This window comes from Syngnathoides biaculeatus, chromosome 19 (genome assembly GCF_019802595.1).
Source record: "Syngnathoides biaculeatus isolate LvHL_M chromosome 19, ASM1980259v1, whole genome shotgun sequence".
Lineage (NCBI taxonomy): Eukaryota > Metazoa > Chordata > Actinopteri > Syngnathiformes > Syngnathidae > Syngnathoides > Syngnathoides biaculeatus.
Genome location: NC_084658.1, coordinates 13,063,843 through 13,081,913, shown reverse-complemented (window position 1 = coordinate 13,081,913; position 18,071 = coordinate 13,063,843). Strand labels below are relative to the sequence as shown.

At 45.5% G+C, this 18,071-nt stretch overlaps 1 protein-coding gene across 8 annotated transcripts in view; it reads right to left on the bottom strand.

The window, feature by feature from the left end:
* Nucleotides 1-18,071, bottom strand: part of si:ch211-285f17.1 (sickle tail protein homolog) — an 85,925-nt gene that overhangs the window by 39,105 nt on the left and 28,749 nt on the right. The window contains exon 1 of one of the 8 annotated variants that reach the window (XM_061805446.1): nt 13,612-13,752. The exons of the other annotated variants lie outside the window; for them this stretch is intronic. The gene's annotated coding sequence lies outside the window, so the exon portion shown is untranslated. Of the gene's footprint in view, nt 1-13,611; nt 13,753-18,071 lie in introns of those variants that run through there. 8 annotated transcript variants of the gene reach the window in all.

Here is an 18,071-nt window from a genome sequence, read left to right as displayed (position 1 = left end):
AAGCAAAGGAAAATTACTTAATTAGCACAGTTAAGATCGATGTAATATCATCATCTGGAGGCTGAAGTACACCTAACAAGTGAGAATGCTTGAAAACGTGGCCCTCAAATTCACTTTTGACCGATTTGGCTGAATTAAACATCAACTGAACGCAACTCTAACCCTAAAAAAAAAGTGGCAAGTACCAGGAAATTGCAGATTTGTAGGTCAGGCAGGAGCTAAGTTTAGCCTGGGTTGTTACGGAGAGTCTACATCACATGTTCATGCTCATGGGCACTTTTGGTGCATTTTCAGTAATGTAAAATCAGTTTCAAATGAGGATAAACTGTTTGGGCATCCCAGCTTGTCTTCTTCTTCTTCTTTCCCTTTCGGCTTGTCCCGATTAGGGGTCGCCAGAGCGTGTCATCTTTATCCAGCCAAGCCCATCTCTTGCATCTTCCTCTCTAACACCCGCTGCCCTCATGTCCTCCCTCACAACCTCTATGAACCTTTTCTTTGGCCTTCCTCTCGCTCTTTTGCCAGGCAGCTCCATCCTCAGCACCCTTCTACCAACATACTCACTCTCTCGCCTCTGAACATGTCCGAACCATCGAAGTCTGCACTGTCTAACCTCGTCTCCAAAACATCCAACTTTGGCTGTCCCTCTAATGAGCTCGTTTCTAATCCTATCCAACCTGAAACTACTCGTATGGGCAATTACAAACACTTTAAGAAGTACATTAATTATTACTGCTAACCACTTTATATACACATCTGTTGCCACTCAACAATGGAAACGCAAGCTTGACCTGACCTGAACCCCCTGAATGAAGCATGTCACCATGCATCCTTTCCTGCTTTGGTCCGGACCACCCCGCCTAAATCCACATCGCGCATTTGGCAGCCAATGAAGTTGAAATGAAGTCTAATCAAATCAACACCAAAGCCCAGACAGCGCTGGTTCCTAATTAGGGACCTGGTAGGAGAACCCAGATGCTGTTTTTGCCACGTCTGGTCTTAGACGTGTGTTGCGAAATTAGGAGCAACTTCTTTCTCCTCAAGGCGACCGCCCGTGTTCATGAACTCACCGGCCCGGAGCCGGCGCGATCGATCCGAAGTGGCGAGGGGGAAGGCGCGACATTGGCGCACCTTCACGGTGGTCCGGGGAGCGCGATCAATGGGGGAGTTTGTGGGCCATGTAATTGGCAGCGGTGGGCCGAGTGCACGGGCGACTCGGCGGCTGACGGCCGATGTCAAAACGCGACGGGCCGGGTCTGCTCCGGCACCACTTTCACCCTCACCGCGGGGGATCTTTTCTAAAGTGTTTTTGTTGGCCATGTGTCAGCCGTTTACAATCCGCTTCAATGTAGGCAGGAGTCTCTGGAGGACAGGCTCCGACCTGTTGCTTTTCAGGAGCCACCAGCAAATGGTGCATAGGCGGCATACTAACAATGCTATCCAATTTAACCCCCACCCACCCCACCCCCCTTCCCAAAACAGTGAAGAACTTGTGTTAATACAAAACGTGAAAAAACGTGAACACAAATGAGCTACAAACTGTGAACACTGCGCTATTAAGCACAAATATATTGCGGCGGCTCAATCCAATTCACTAGAACATTGGACGTGAGCCGATTTTGGATTGCTTTTAAAGACTTTACAGATATTCAGTAACTATTTTAGACCCCCACCCATTGCCCCCACCCTTCCCGGGATCCTCAAACTTTTGGGGGCCGGAGATCCCTTATAAGTGAAGTGAATTTACTTTTCCGAAGACCCCTTCATAATCCTAATGGCAATTAATCAAAACTACCACATGTACCCCCTAAATCCACCCATCCATTTTCTTTGCCGCCTATCCTCACGAGGGTCGCAGGGAGTGCCAGAGCGTATGCCAGCTGTCAACGGGCAGGAGGCGGGGGTAAACCCTAAACCGGTTGCCAGCCAATCGCAGGGCACATGCAGACCGACAACACTCGCACTCAGAATCACACCTATGGGCAATTTCGAGTGTCCAATTAATGTTGCATGTTTTTGGGGTGTGGGAGAAAACCGGAGTGCCCACCCGGAGGAAACCCACGCAGGCACGGGGAGAACATGCAAACTCCCCCAAGGCGGGTCCAGGATTGAACCCGGGACCTCAGGACTGTGAGGCCAACGCTTTACCAGCCGATCCACCGTGCCGCCATGTACCCCTAAATGCTGTAGAAATTTAGCCTATTTTCAAGATAAATGTCATGAGACAATAACAAATTCATATTTTTCTCAAGAAAAAATATTTCATGATAATGCAGTGGAGCCCTGTATATTCTATTATTCATTAGTCCTATTTTGTTGTCTAACAAAAGTTGAACTTTATGGCTGAATAATAAGCCTTTCGTTCTAATATACAGATGGGAAGATTAGTAGAGTAAAATTATGCTACAAACAGTGAAGAAAATACTTATTTGCAGCTGTATCACAAACCGTTAAAAAAAAAAAAAATCAGACATTGCGATTTCTGGATTTTTCTTTTTAGATTATCTCTCTCACAATGGATGAAAATTTGAGACCCCTCCATGATTTCTAAGCGGGAGAGTTTGCAATACAGCAGGGTGTTCAAATACTTATTTTCTTCACTGTCATTTATTGGAAATAAAGTTGTCTCCAATTGGAGAACCATTGCTGCAAAGATTAAAACTTATCCAACCGCTACCAGAAATTACAGTTCGGAGTCCAAAACCTTCCTCTCCCCACAGCATTCCACATGGGGGAGAGAAAAGGGGGGGGGGGGCTGCCTTTCCTAAAGGATCACAAAGGATCTGCAAGTGAATTATGCAGAGTTTGCCTGTGAACATCCAGCTTGGCAAACCTCCACCTGCCGGCTGTACGCAGGAATGAATCCCCGCGCTCTTGCCAAACTGTGCCGCGCAACTAAGCCTGCGAAAAGACACAAAGTGCTGACGCGTACAAAAAAAAAAAAAAAAAAAAAAAGAGACCTACTCAATGGTTTAGTGTGTGGATTGATTGAGAGAGAAAAAAACAGCACTATATTATAACAGGGGGTGGGGTGGGGTGGGGGGTGTTTATACAACTGAATTACTGCTCTGTATTAAATATACGAAGTTTCCCAACACGGTGGCTTTAATGCATCTTTGCCTGATCTCTTGATTAAACACTCCCAGGCCTCCATGAATAGTAAGTAAGTTTCTTTCGGCTTTTTTTTTTTTTTTTTTTAAATGAAATTGAACCCTACTTTTTTTTATACCCAGGAATTTTTTCTCTCAACTCCGCTGCAATCGGCATTTTGAAACAGACACCTTTCCCGCCTCTGCCGCAACCTCAAAAGCCCGCAAATTTCCGGTTCAACGCAAATCCCCGCAAATTTTTCACCCAGACACAGCGACCTCCGATACTCGCCTCCGGACAAGGCAGCTCAGATGTGACGTCTCGCCGATGTGACTGATAAGTTCTTTCCGTGCAGGTAACCGAGGCCGGAGTTGTTGCCAAGTGCCTCGCAATGCGCCCTGGCCACATTCATTTCTTACACTAACATGCAGGGAAATATCATATTTCCCATCTCAGTCTCTGTTTCTCTTTCTGCATGTTTGGTGTATATTAAAACATGTCAGAAATTATTGAGAGATGCAAGGCAGGAAGTTCACGTCCAGTGCAGCCTGACCTTTTAAATCCTCCCCTTCATTAATTGTTTGGCGTACACAATCGTCTGAAAGTATATGTTCATGTCAATAACTTATTTATTTAAGCTCCGATCTGATAAACCTGGTGCCGAGATCTACAGAGATACAGGTGAACTGAGTGGTTTCACTTTATTGCCGTTGGATTTGACTTTCAGGCTATTGCGCGTCAGACCGTGGAGGTTCTCGGAATTGTCCGGTTCTTCGTCAAGGTCTAATGTGTCAGTCCACGATCAGTCTACCCGCTGTGGAGCCGTCGGGGCGTCCTGCTCGCGGCCTTTAGCTGTTCATTAAACGAGTTGCTGTGCTCGTTAATGTGCACTTCATTAACTCGTGCCGAGACTCCGTGTAGGTGGGCCTTACGGACGGGGAGGGGCTCAGATGCCTCGGCGGTCTCCCGTGGCAACGGCAGTCTGAGGGCCAATGTAGCGAGGTTGGTGGTGTCTAGAAGGTGCGGGGCTGGCGGGAAGGGAGGGGGGGGAGGGGTAGGCAAATGTGGGAACAGCTGCAGCCTGGTGGAGGAAATCCATCCCGGAATGGGAGACGAGAACTTCACCAGCCTGTTCTGCTCTAAGAACCTTTCCTGAGGAAGCTATAAGCCCCTCACGATGGCATGTCGAAGATCACTAAGGAGTAGGCTTGATTTCTGGATTAAAGTTTAAAAAAATTATTATTTTTTTTTTTAACTCTTTCCAGGCAGGGGTTGCGAATTTGCAACAGGTTTAATATCATCAAAAATTTGAAGTCCAGAGTATCATTTTCTGAAAGTATCAGATTTATCTCTGTGCGAAATTTTATTTGGTCCAGAGAGGGCTAAAAAGAGGGGGAAGGGGGGGTGAAAAAAAGTCACCTGTGCAACCAAAGTCCGATTTAAAAAAATTCAGTCACTTTTCACCTGTGCAATTAATGATTAAGAACTGCTTTTAGCTACAAACGTTATTTAGCTTTTTACAGTATGCGCAATCATTTCCACAGTGTTACTGCTCAAATTCTATGTCATGTTACAAGGTCTTATACCAATATCAAATATACATTTTAGTAATACACTTACTTTCTAGTACTTGGTGTAAAAAAAAAATATGTATATATATATATATATAATAATAATTGAGAACTACTGGTCAGACGAGTCCGAGCTTGATCGACAAGACACAGAAAGTCCACCACAGAATGTTTTCGGACTAAAGCTGGGGCAAGGAGCAGTCAGCTGGTCGACTTGTCCGATGATCATTAAACAGAGAAAGAGAAAATGTCAGGTAATAAAGAAAGTTAACTTCTCAGGGACAAAAGCATTAAAACTCGAACTAAATGTGGCTGCGTTCAGCAGCACAGTCAAACATTCTCATTATGATGGTGAATCCGAGTGCAAATTGCAATATTAGCCATAAAGGCTCCACAGCTCCCCAAACGAGAGCAGGAACAAGACATTAGCAGGCTCTTTGGTATGGTCTGATTGGTTATTGATGACATCATCACCCAGGGACAGCCCCTCCCCTTCCCAAACACGACGATGTCATCAGTGCCGAAGCATCCCAGTGATGTAATGCAAGGAGGGAGGGCCTGGACCGGCGTTCGAGTGCCGTTCATTTTCTTTCTTCCTTCCTACCCCCCCCCTTCGCCCCCCGCCTCCCACCTCCCTCTCTCGTGCCATTTTTCCGCTCTCCCAAACGCGTCGCGATGAAAAGCCCATCCGCTTGTTTATTAGCGCTCAAAGCCAAGCGCAAAAGAGATTTGCGGCTAAGCCCCGTGAGCTATTTAAAAGATGAGGGGTACTGACTAGGTGAGAGTATTTACATTCCCCAAATCCCGCGCTGTGTCCTGCAGCTGTAATAAAAATATGGATTAGAGATGATGCCAAATGTGCGGCTCAAAAGATGCGCCCGGGAGCGAGGCTCGGGGGTGCCCGGGTCCCATGTGTAATCAATGGAGTCCAAATTTGAATGGTCGCTTCCAAGCAAAATGTCTTTTCTTGATATGCAAATTTCATCTTCACGAGTGGAAAAACTGCACCTGAGATGGGCTGTGCCAGTTCTACGGTGATCTTTGAAGCCTCGGCTTTGCGCGGATTTCAAAATTCGGGAAAAGCATCAAAAGTTGGACATGTGTTATGTCACTTACGATTTAATTTATTCTGACGTTTGAAAAAAAAAAAATTTTTTTTTTTGGAGGCTGGGCCTTCACATCTGTTTTTTAATCACAATTTGAAAGTGTGTGTGTGTGTGTGTGTGTCGGGCAAACATCCACAGCTCAAGAGGATTAGCGACGGGGACTCTTCGCTGATCAAAGCAGCGGGCGAATCCAGCTTACTGGGACGCACAAGCTCGGAGGGACGACATGATGCAAACTTATGAGGCAACACAACTGAGCTGCAGAAATATGTCACGGGGAAAAAAAAAAAAAAAAAGCATCTCAATTAAAATCCCCAATTAAATCTGTGCACGCGCACACAGAGAAACATTTGATTGGCTGACGAGTGTCACGTGGGAGGAGTCAATAGGTACGCGATTGGTCGCCTCACTGGAAAAGCTGCAACGAACAACATCATGTGGTGTATTTTTGCTTTTTTCTTTTAATTTCATCTTTACAGAATGCAGGAAACAGGAAAGCAAAGCTCGCAATAAATAACTTTCTAACGAGGTACGATTTCAAGCTCGAAGGAGGTCTCGCCGCTCCCAATTAAAACGATTGTCTATTGGAATCTTGATGTCTTTTGCCGGGTTTACGTGTACACGGTTTGACACGTTGTTTCCTCCTCATTCGTGAATACCCAACAGACAAAAACAAAAAGAAAAAAAAAAAAAAACACACACACACCGCCGTCGTCTTGTATTAATAATAATGACACTATTATTCGAACAACGGGTGGATTGATTCTAAGTACAAATCACCGAATGGGGTTGTTTGCGGTCACCGTAAATAAATGATCACTATCCCGGCTTTATGGTCCCCCTCAGCTTTGGCGCGGCACTTTATTATCTTTCTGGGCATTTACAAGCCACAACTTTTACTGTTTGGTTTTCTTTCAAACACGCTGCTCATTAAGACTTTCCAGCTGCAACACGTAACAACCTCTAAAAAACAGACGATAAAAATGCCATACATTAGGACGCTGCACCGATCCGTCTGTCGATCTCCCGCTCCATTCTTCCCTCCCTCGTGAACAAGACCCCAAGACACTTGAACTCCTCCATTTGGGGAAGGAGAGGGCACGCCAACCTTTTTCGACTGAGGACCATAGCCTCGGATTTGCAGGCCCTGATTCTCATCCCGGCCGCTTCACACTCGGCTGCCGATCGCTCCAGTGAGAGAGCTGCAGATCACGGGCTTGATGAAGCCAACAGAACTAAAAATAATACAATCAAAATAATCAAATCTGCACAAATGATGTGATGCTTCAGGTATATTGCCATTCATTGTTGCAAAACTTTGTACTTACGCACTGGTGTGACTCCGCAATTACGCCACCATAATTCAGTTTCCACGGAATGGAACAATGGCAAGTCAAACTTTGGTTTTGGCGAACCGACGTTGCGTTTAACCTACCGGGAGGACGTGAGGAAGCAGCCGCGATTGGTCGGCCCTGATTGGGAGCCCGGCTGATACCGAGGCAAGCCATGCATTATGGATACGCCGGCAGTAAATCCAGAGCGCGATACCGACTATAATTAAGCCTCTCTCCGATCCCGCAGACAGAGTCCTCCATCAAGCTGTCCGAGCTGAAGGACTCAACGGGATGTATTTGAATCTAATAATAAAAAGCTCCTTCAACAACCCAGAGCGAAACTCACCTTTGGTTTGGGAGGAATTCAATAGGCCATGTGGACGGCCACATAGCTTCATCCCTAGCCTGGCTACATTTTCGAAACAGAACATAAAGAATGAAGCAGCAGTTTTGAAAAAAAAAAAAAAAATGGCCTTTTTCTGGCTCATTTTAATAAAAACAAATCATGATATCCTCTATAGCCATTGGAGTTTGTCTACCGCTCACTGAACCCCTTCTCCGATTGGCTGACGAGTTTCAGATCAAATATCCATTGAGATGTCTACATGTCAAAATTACTGTGGCCCTTGCCCTATAAATATAACCTAACTAGTGCACATGGAGAATTATTGGTGGAAAGACGCCGGGAAAAACAACTCTTTGGAGAACACATGTCTCTTCGGACAAAAAGCCTCATTAGCTTAGCTTTTTATTTTACCTTTCTCGTGCCACGGATAGTAACTTATCCTCACATTAATAACAGACTGTTAGCCTTTTGATGAACAACATAACCGCAGCGTAGGATTATTTTACAGATAATACAAGTCCATTCCTTCGGAGCAGACAAGGGTGTGCCTATTGATTTTTGATTGACTACACAGATCCCCTCCTCATCGCCAGGATTTATCTGGGTAAGTTTGGGGTTTTGGAAATAAACACTTTTGCAGTTGAGCGTTTAAACGCAATTCCCTTTTCAAGAAGGGGGGAAAAAACATATACGTTAAAAAAAGGAAAATCTATCTTCGAATTGGATGCAGCTTCAGGCTGAACTTGGCCGATTGTTGGAGTTTATCTGCCAGTTTTTCCACATACGCCATTTTCCAGGATCTCTTCGGTTGCCCTGTGGGCTCTGGTCTGATCTTGCAAAGAAGTGCAAAAAGCAAAAGCTGGAAGGAAGGAAACCTCGAAAACAAAGACGATAAAAGTAAACAAAGGTCCCGTGGTGGCCTTGCGAAGCCTGTTCCACCTTTTTCCTCCCATTCTGAAAAAGAATGAGAACGTCTGGTATGTCACAGAATGTTCTGTGAGGTGGTGGGATCTTGGGGGTGGGGTGGGGGGGGGGGGTGGAAACGCCAAGCCACAGCCTTCTCTTCCTTATAAGAAACCTAATGACAGACTAGGAAACACCACGACTCCTCCGCAATAGTGATTAATATCTGTAAAGAGGCTCTTTACTACAGTTTCCCAAAACGTCTTGTGAGGGAAATGATACGAGAACCTTGTCTGACCTATTATATAATTCCAAGCCTGCAAAAAGGATACTTAAATATTTACACACTGGGGAAACGTTTAGCTTTTATGAACACTGGTAACAGTAGACTTCTGAGGTGTAGCAGGAATGGCAAAGACGTACTCGGGGGTGCAGTCTGGACTCGGGTAGATCCATGCAAAGCAAGTCGGAGACCGCAAAACCCATTCTCGTCTACAGTGGAAACGTTGACGTCGAACGTTGTAGCAAACAGAATACGCCTTGTCAAGAAAAAGAAGCTAGTCACAACTGGATCGTTGTTTTTCCCAGATCAGATGCAAACCACTGTTGGATTACACCTTTGTCATTAGTTTCATTGTCGATACATCTTGATATTGACTGGAACCTGTTATACCTCCTAATAATTCGTCTATCTATCTATGCCTGTTCTCTCTAGATCTACATGATAAGTTTATTGAGGATGGTACAAAATATTGCAACGTATTGGGCTTTATTATTGGTAGAATACTGATATGATCCATTCCAAACAGACTCCAGCGTTTATGTTCATGGTCCTATAGAACTCCAGCGCTACGTATATGATATTAAACAGTGACATTCTCTGGAACTAAGGAAGCTATGTTTGCTTTTGACAGCACGGACCGACCATCTGCGGTTCTTTGCTTGGTTTGGTGGTTTTAACAAGGTTTTGGTAATACGCTTTTGAGCTCGTTGTGTGAGTTATCACATCCAAATGGATCGGAAGCGAAGCTGTTTGTCGATATAATCCTGCTACGTTTTAAGGATCGGATGGGATTTACTTTGCATCGAGTTCGGTATTTACACAGTGCTGTCGAGTTATCAGTCAGAGCAGGAAGGACTTCTCCAAACACACCACGCGGAGACACAAGGCAGGTTTCCTCCTAGAAAAGCTCTCACTAACAAAAACATCCCGTCGGATGAGTCGTCGGATTTGGAGGGGGAAAATTTTTCAGGAACGGACACTTGATCCAAATCTGCTTGAGATGGCGATAATTATGGAATCATGTTGCGGTAATGAGTCATGAACAAATGGGTCAAGGAAAGTATGAAAAGGAAGAGAGGGGTAGCGGGTTGTTTAATTGCTTTCATAGATTTTATGAAGATCATCTCGTTTTAAGATGTCTTTGTTACGCCATGAATCCATTTTTTTTGGCCTTATCATGTCATTCCTTGACCTTCACTTTAATCTGTTCACAAAGATAAAAGCGGGTTCTTGCGAGCAAATGTATTCACCACTCTTCTAAAAGGGAGTGGATGCATGACGGCCAGGCGGAGTGATGTTTACACTGGAAGAAAAAGAGCTTGGCGGTTTAATAGCGCCAGAAGAGCGCCGGGCCAGTGTCCTTTCACGCCTGCAAGACATTTGTCTCGGGGCTCCCTCCCCATCAATGGCAAACAATGAGGGAGATGGACACAGAAGTAAATTCAACGAATGGGTGGAGTGGCAAGGCCATAAACATTAGACGGGAGGAGAGGAATGGCGATGAGATTCTGAATCTGTAAGCGCCAAACACTATCATGGAGCAGACAAAATGTTATCTCTGGGTCAACAAAAGGTGTCTTTATTCTCTTTTCCGGAGATAAAACTCCCAACTTTTGTCTACGGACAAACATATCAGTGGTCCAAGATGTGAACCGTCATTTGGATGATCTTCGGCTTTGACTTGCAAGCTCAAACGAGAGATACGAGTGTTTTAAAGTGGCAGTGAACGCAACTCACGTCACAAATAAGAGCAGCACAAACTGCTTCGTCTTTGTTGTGCTGCGATAACACAAACAGTGCAGAGCATGTAGGCAATGTAACAGTCATATATTCTTTATCCTCGGCGAGGAGTTGCGGCGTCGTTGTTGAACAAACGTCCACGTAAGGGATCGCCATCTGCCTGTCAATTTTTCATTTTTCATCATCTGTCATTTACATTCATTGACGAAAGATGTGATAGGTTAGATTTGAGTTCCAAGCGTGGTCATGGAACAAATTCAATTGGTATCTCAAGGTACGACTATTTCTGTTTTGCATGTTGCTTGTACTGTACTAAATGGTAAAAAAAAAAAAAAGAAATTTGTACTGACCCTTGATTCTCTGTAGCATAACATTTCACTTTTATTTTTCCACCTCATTATAGTAAGGAGGGAATCTTTGCTTTAGACTTTTAATCCTTAAAATAAAACACACAAATAAATGCCCTGATGGTAGCCTCATTAAGTCTCGCCTTATGAAATGAAAGCTCCCTGCAACGAGGTCTGATGAAACGCCGGAGTGATGCGTTGTGACCGAGAGTTGGCACGGAGCCACGGCGAGGGATGACGGTGCAGACAGCTCAGTGGAGAAACACCTGGTGGGACCTCTACCCTACCCCGCCCCACCTTTGGGCGCATGCCACAAGCCCAGGTGTCTTTCCACCGCCGCTTAATGACCCGTGGCGGCCATCAAACTACACGTGCTTCGGCTCGCCACTACAGCCGGGGCGTCCTCCGCGTCCTGGCGTTTCAGACCAGTCCGGGGAACCAAGACAGAAGCTGATTTCGACTGAGCTGCTGTTTGCTATTCTTGGGAAAACGCAGCAGCTCATATGATAGCATTTAAAGACGAATGGCTTGGCTGAATTCAACTGGCAGCTGTCGACTTACACTTAATAACAGTTTCCTCACTACATCAGCACTGGGCAAAGTGCACAGGAAACATGGGGGAGACAACTCGAATGATGAATGACGAGGTTCCATCTTGTTGTTAAGAATCGTTTGGGACGTTATTCGCCGCTTAGCATTCACTGATTTTTTTTTTACATCTTAATGGATTTTTAAAATGTGACAGACCACACACTACCTTCTTCTTTTCTTTCGGTTTGTCCCGTTAGGGGTCACCACAGTGTTTGAAATTTTTCCATCTAAGCCCATCTCTTGCATCTTCCTCTCTAACACCCGCTGTCCTCGTGTCCTCCCTCACAACATCCATCAACCTTTTCTTTGGTCTTCCTCTCGCTTTTTGCCTGGCAGCTCCATCCTCAGCACCCTTCCACCAACATACTCACTCTCTCGCCTCTAGACATGTCCAAACCACCGAAGTCTGCTCTCTCTAACCTTGTCTCCAAAACATCCAACTTTGGCCGTCCCTCTAACGAGCTCATTTGTAATCCTATGCAACCTGCATGGTCTGATTGTCAGTATGTGTGTACCATGCTTTATCACAGTACAGTAGGTCCATTGGACTTTCTACTCTGATCGTATCAAGAGTGATGAGCTCTTTTTCCAAATCAAGTCATACTGTAAGTCCCTCGCATGTCATTTGTACAAAGGTTCAGCCGTAATTTTCCACGCAGATAAACGTCTTCCAGATGCTGCTCCATTGAACAGCAGTAAAAGCGCTTCAAGTGCAATTGGAGATTTCTAGATTACGTTAATTTAATTCACAGTTGTAGGAAAGCTCTTTTTCCACACGGATCTCCAAAAACAGACATAACGGGAAGCTCTGGGACGCCGCTGTAACTTTCACGTCGCGACAATAGAGCGGGTCAGTGCCATTGACTGGTATGACATATAAACTATCAGATCACACAATCGGGAGCGGAAGTGTGGGCGGGTGCTAAGATTCACACATTTTGTCCTTTTTGCAAATCACCTAACATCTCGGTTTCGCGATAATGTGACATTTGACAATACACAGCACACACACAAACACTACATTATTCACTTTGCTGCAGCAGTCCTCAGTCTCCAGGTATCTCTTGAAAAATGGTGATGAAATTACAGGACATGCTCCATTGTGGTCAGTTGCTAGCATGTCTGACTATGACTAATAAATTCAACGTGACGCGATTTTTACAGATACCTACGAACTGTAATATTCAAAGCCCTTTCCAATTAGGAATAAGTGTCAAGGAAGTGCAGTATGTTAACCCGATATTTCTCGACATGGAAACAACCTTTGTACGTTGGCTACGACAGCCTTTAGCCTGGGTTGTGAGTGGAAGTTTCCAGATGTGCAATTCAGGAATCTCTTGGACCTAGAATAATATTTTGAGCTACGTGTAAAATGGCAGTTAAGTGTGCAGTTTTAAACTTTAAACTATTGGGCATAGGCAACTTAAAATATTTTTGGGGTGTCAATTACTCATGGTTTTCCGTAATTTGTGTTGGGACTGGGTTCTCGCTTCATGAATTCAGAGAAACGTGAAGAGCTTGCTCAAAGGTGGAACTCGTTTTGCAGAGTTCCGTTCATATGGCGTCACCCAAATTTGAACGCAAGTCGGAAGACGTCGACCGCACCCAACGCAGTAGTGAAGTCATAATTACACGGCATTAACTAATTCATTGCGTGCCGTTCGTCACACGGAAATGTCCATAATTAGGTGAGATTAGCGCAATGTCTTTGAGAGCGCAAAATAACTCTTCGCAAGAGGCAGGAGGCGCATCTCCCCCCGTGGGGGAAAAAAAAAAAAAAAAAATCTCCCCGTGAGCAAACTTGGACACGGACAGCCGAATCTCATGCGAGCCGGAGCTGCAGTCGCCCATTTGCTGTCATCCTCCTCGTGATCCACGCGAGGGAGGTGAGCTTCTCAGGAGTGATGACTATGCGGCGGTAGAAGGCGACGCATGCAACAGAACGGGTGCTTTGGTCAAGGCACGTCGTTTGCAAAAATCACCCCCCCCCCATTAGTTTAATTAGAGACAGCCACACACACACACACACACACACACACACATTCCCTCCCTCTATTTTGTTTTTGCTTTACTGAATGGTTGGCTGCGGTTCAGATCAGGGCCAAAAACAACAACAACAACAACAACAACAACAGCTATGCAAAACGAGATTTCAGAGGCAGATGGAAGCAACCGAGCAGGAAAGATAAACAATTAACCCTAAAGGGAATTTCCTTTTCTGTGCAGTTGAAAATGACAATAACTACTGCTTGTCATGGAGAATTTTGCAACCGTCTGTCTGCAGCGGCGAGGCGACCACTCACCTTGAACTCCTAAGGGCGTCCAAACGCGACAGTCCCGAAAACTTTTTTCCGCTACTTCCCGGCGGATCCGCACACTTTCCCCCGACTCCCACTCCCTCCGTTACTCCCTCCCTCCCTTCCTCCTTCCCGTTGCTCTCTTTCTCTCTCGCTCTCTCTCTCTCTCTCTCCCTTGCTTTCTTACTTCAGCACTTCCTGGGCTGCTGTTTATGCTCCAATCAGGTCATCCAACAAAACTGCACACCCCCCTCCTCCTCTTAGCCCAAGTCCTTTCGCTCAGCCATTGTTTGGCAAAGGCTTGTCACATGTATGCCTGCGAGAGAGAGAGAGCGAGAGAGAGTGTGCGGAATCCCACAGACACCAAAGGGGGTGGTCGACTCTCAGCTTGAATGTCTTACAAGGACAAATTTGTTTTTAGAATTAGAAGAGGGCGGCGGAATCTGTTTTTTCAGGCGTCTGGAACTTTTGCTCCAAATGCAGCAGCTTGCCGTTAAAACCTCGATAAGGCTTGAGCTTCAGTGGCCCCCCGAGAGCCGTCGGGTTCCAAACACGAGGCGCCTTTCCCCGAGTTCTCCGCCCCCGACCAAACCATAATTGACCGCCGCACTGAGGCGGCCAGGCCGCTGTTTCCTGGTGGAAAAAAAAAAAAGAGGTGGAGGGGTGGAGGTGTGATTTGGGCGTGCGAGGCCAAGAGGTGAGAGGTGACGTGTGGGAGGAGGCAGGTTGACAGCAGCACACTGAGTTTTTGTTTGGCCTTGTCAACACCTTCATCGTGCCACCGCGCTAAAACCTTCTGACCTGTGGAAGAGTTCAACACAAACCGAAAGACACCCTCGCTCGCGATTAGGGTTCCTCTTCAAATATCTTCCAACCGAGATAAGCTTTCTTGTAGAATTCTGTACGAACAGGGAAGGCAAGAGCATTTTTTAGACGTTTTCACTTCAGACGTCTCGCCATTAGCGTCTAAGTGAATGTGTTGTTCAGCGAGTCTTGAGACTCAAGGGGCCAAAACCTGTTGCACACAAAGCTTTTTTTAGTTCAGAAAACCCAGAAGAATCTACCGTACTTTGCCCAATTAATTTTTTCCCATTTGTTGAGTGTGTTGGGCAAAATTCCAATCTTTTTCTTCTCACAAATGGCTACCGATTGCAAACCAGCCGGTCAATGTTAGCGGACCATCACTGAAGCGTCCGGCGCTAAGGTTGGCTCAGTAATTTTCTAACTTTGGAAGTACAATCAGAACCGTAACAGAGTTGGGGAATTTTACAATGCCGGGACAGAGTTGTGAAGTATAAGCACTCAGCATGTTATTTGACAACAATAGGCATTGTCCAACAACTTTTTTTTTTTTTTTTTTATAAGTCATGTCAGCCACCGATTAATTATCCGTGTCGGTGGAAGCGATATCCCGCCTTCACTGGGTCGGATTTATCCTCCTTTGCAGTGCCTTTCCGCCAATTTAGCACACAAGAAGTGTGACAGCAGCATTTATTTGCTTTCCTGTTTCCTTTTGCGGCTCCGCACAGTCAGATAATCAGATGCGCGGCTACCGCATTTGGGATTGCCACAATTGCTTTCAAAGTATTTCACTGCATATTCTGGTCGTGGCTTTCCACTATACGCTCTTGTTCCACCTCGATACTTTGTCAGAAAACAGCAATAAGCCATTCTGCATGGGGAAAAGTTGTGAAATGGGCTTGGATGTGCAGCGTGAAAGGTTCCAATGCTGCAATTTTGCAGGACCTCTCTTTGTAAAAGGAGCTAATGACGTTAAAAGGAGTTAATGGCTCTGCCGGTGAGTGACCAGCACACGTCTACACATGGTATCCCCTCTGCCCACGTAGAACACTGGGTGACATTGTAGTAAAAATACAAGTTTTTTGTCCATGGGCTTGCCAATTGGTAGAAGAAGACCCTTCCTGGTAATGCACAATGAAAAACAGGCTTTCGAAAGTCACAGTTAAGCTCATAAGATGCGCTGAAATGATGAAAATAAGACTTCCTTTGTAATGAACTAGAATTATCCTCGTGGCGAGACTACATTGGAAACCCAAAAAGCCACTCCTGTTATCATTCCAATCCACGCGTCCTCTTTTTATTCCAGAAGTCGCTCCTAATTGTCCCCTGAACGCGAGTCAGTGGAGCCACGAAGAGAGATTGCAGCGCTGCTTTTGCCAGGTTGGGTTCTGGAGACATTCATCCCGTTGTTTAGTCTGGGCACCACATGTTGGAGTGAGGTGGGGGCGGGAGGAGGGGGTGGGGGGGGCGTTCTCCTGCACAGACCCTCTTCTCTTGTGCACGACTTACAGACGAGATAGTCTTGGATATGTGTCTGACTCTTTTGGGCAGAGACACAGACGCTGCCGCATGAAACGATAAAATACACAAGGCCACGGCGGGTATGCCTTAATTCAACATCTTTACTTAAGTAAAGATAAATGTACATGCAAAAATGTACTGGAGTAAAAAACAAACCCTTTTCCAGAGTAGCCGTACTAACGATAAAAATCACTACACAGTGGAAACAAACGTTGACAGGATAGCCGAGACCGAACTGACAGCAGCGCGTCCTGCATGAGCAAACTAAAACTTCACCAAAAACTGCTATCGCTGACGTTCCTGTTTTTAGTCCCTGAGATATGAATCACACGTACAGAAATAGAGACTCGGTGAACGGAAAAAAGGATGAAGAATATTGTTTGCCCGTGAGTGTTGTTATATTGTTGACGTCTGTTGTAAGCCAGCTCACTCGTATGTCAAGGCACCCCTGAAGTCAACTAAAGTGCAGATAAAGTCTGCTCAAGAACAGTAAAGTATTTGTACTTAGTTACTTCCCACAACTGCTCCTATAGGAATGTTGCCTCCGAGTCATTTATGGAGAACATAATAAAAAGGAGGCAGGTGCAGGTTTTAAGGAAGTGCGGCAGATGCGCTTTCTCTCTGCGTTAGGCCCCGAAAAAAAACAAAAAAACTTGCTTAATCCCCGCTAGATAAATCCTCCTTTTGCTGAAAGGCGAGGCGCACTAAACGCGACGAAACGAAGCAAAAACATTTGACAGCGCCAGAGCGAGCAGGTGAGGATTACACGTCTTCGCTGTTCACTTTGCGTGCGCCGGGTGTACCTTCTGTGGCAGTCGCGCTGTCAGAGCGGCACCTGCGCCTGCCGGGGGGAGAACCGAGTCGAGTCGAGTGACAGATGGATGCCTTTCAGACCCACAAATGGCAGCAGATTGAGGGGAAGAGGCAGGTTCACACTGCCTGCCCCTCCCAATAATAAGAACGTTCCCTCCCGCTGAAAAAAAAAAAATCATCTTTCTTCCATACTGGGAATGTGGGAACGAAGTCTACCGGACCTTTTTTTCCTTGGTCTTTCTTTGCAATGCCTATTTCTTTATTTAAAGATGCTGATGCCACGTGAGACGTCAGGATAGCGCAGCGCCTCTTCAAAACTTCTGGAGCTGTCGTTTAAGCACGCGTCGCATATGCATCGGTACAAAAATAGCGCTCTGCTTTTTTCCATGGCGGTTTTGTTTTCTCCGCTAGATCCAAATAGATTTCAAAGCCATGGGAAAGACCTGAAAGTCAGACTCTTGCTGGCTTCATGTTAGTTTTGGCTTGCAGGGCATGTTACTACTAAACCGATAGGGAGAGTGAGAACATGGGGGGTGGGGTGGGGTGGGGGAGGTGGGGGGCTAGCATCAAAAGGCTGCCATCCCCTGAGATCCCCCCCTCTAGCCCATAGACCAAGCTGCCTTTTACGTATATTTAGCCTCAAATCAGCCAAAACCCCTTGTGAGCTGCTCCCCTCCGCTCCAAAGCCAGTTTCATAATCTTTCCACGGGGGGGGGGGGGGGGGCGTAGTTGAAGCAACAACTCGACCGCTCGACAACTAAGACAAACTCTTGAATAAGATGCACAGGGAGAAATGTAACCAAAACTTGGGCATATAAAACATATGCCGTTATGATGTCCAAGACTGCACAGGTACACTGAAGGGCAGGGAATACCGTATAGTGCCATGATCCCTTCACAAGCAAGCATCAGGTTTACTGTAAACACATGACCGTGTTGTCATAGAAACAGAACTCCGCCTCAGGTTTATAGAAGAATGCCGTGTGTTTAGCGTCATTTTGTGCACTTTTACTGCCCAGTGAGGCATCCAAAGAAAAATGGCTCTTACTAAGATGTATTCAGAGTGATGGAAAAATGACAAGCAATGCGAACGCTCAAAAAAAATTAAAAAAATAAGCACATTTGTGTGATCTCCATCTGTAGTAGCGAGGAAACGCTAACGACTTTGTCACACAATTACTATTTTGTTACTTCTTTTTTGATAGTGCAAGTTTCCTCTCATAATAATATCTCTGCTCTTGCAATACTCCAACTTTTCTCCTTTACTAGTGCAGCTTTATTCTCATAATTCAATTTGTCTTTGAAGGAAAGGAAAACGATTTCCGTCTCAG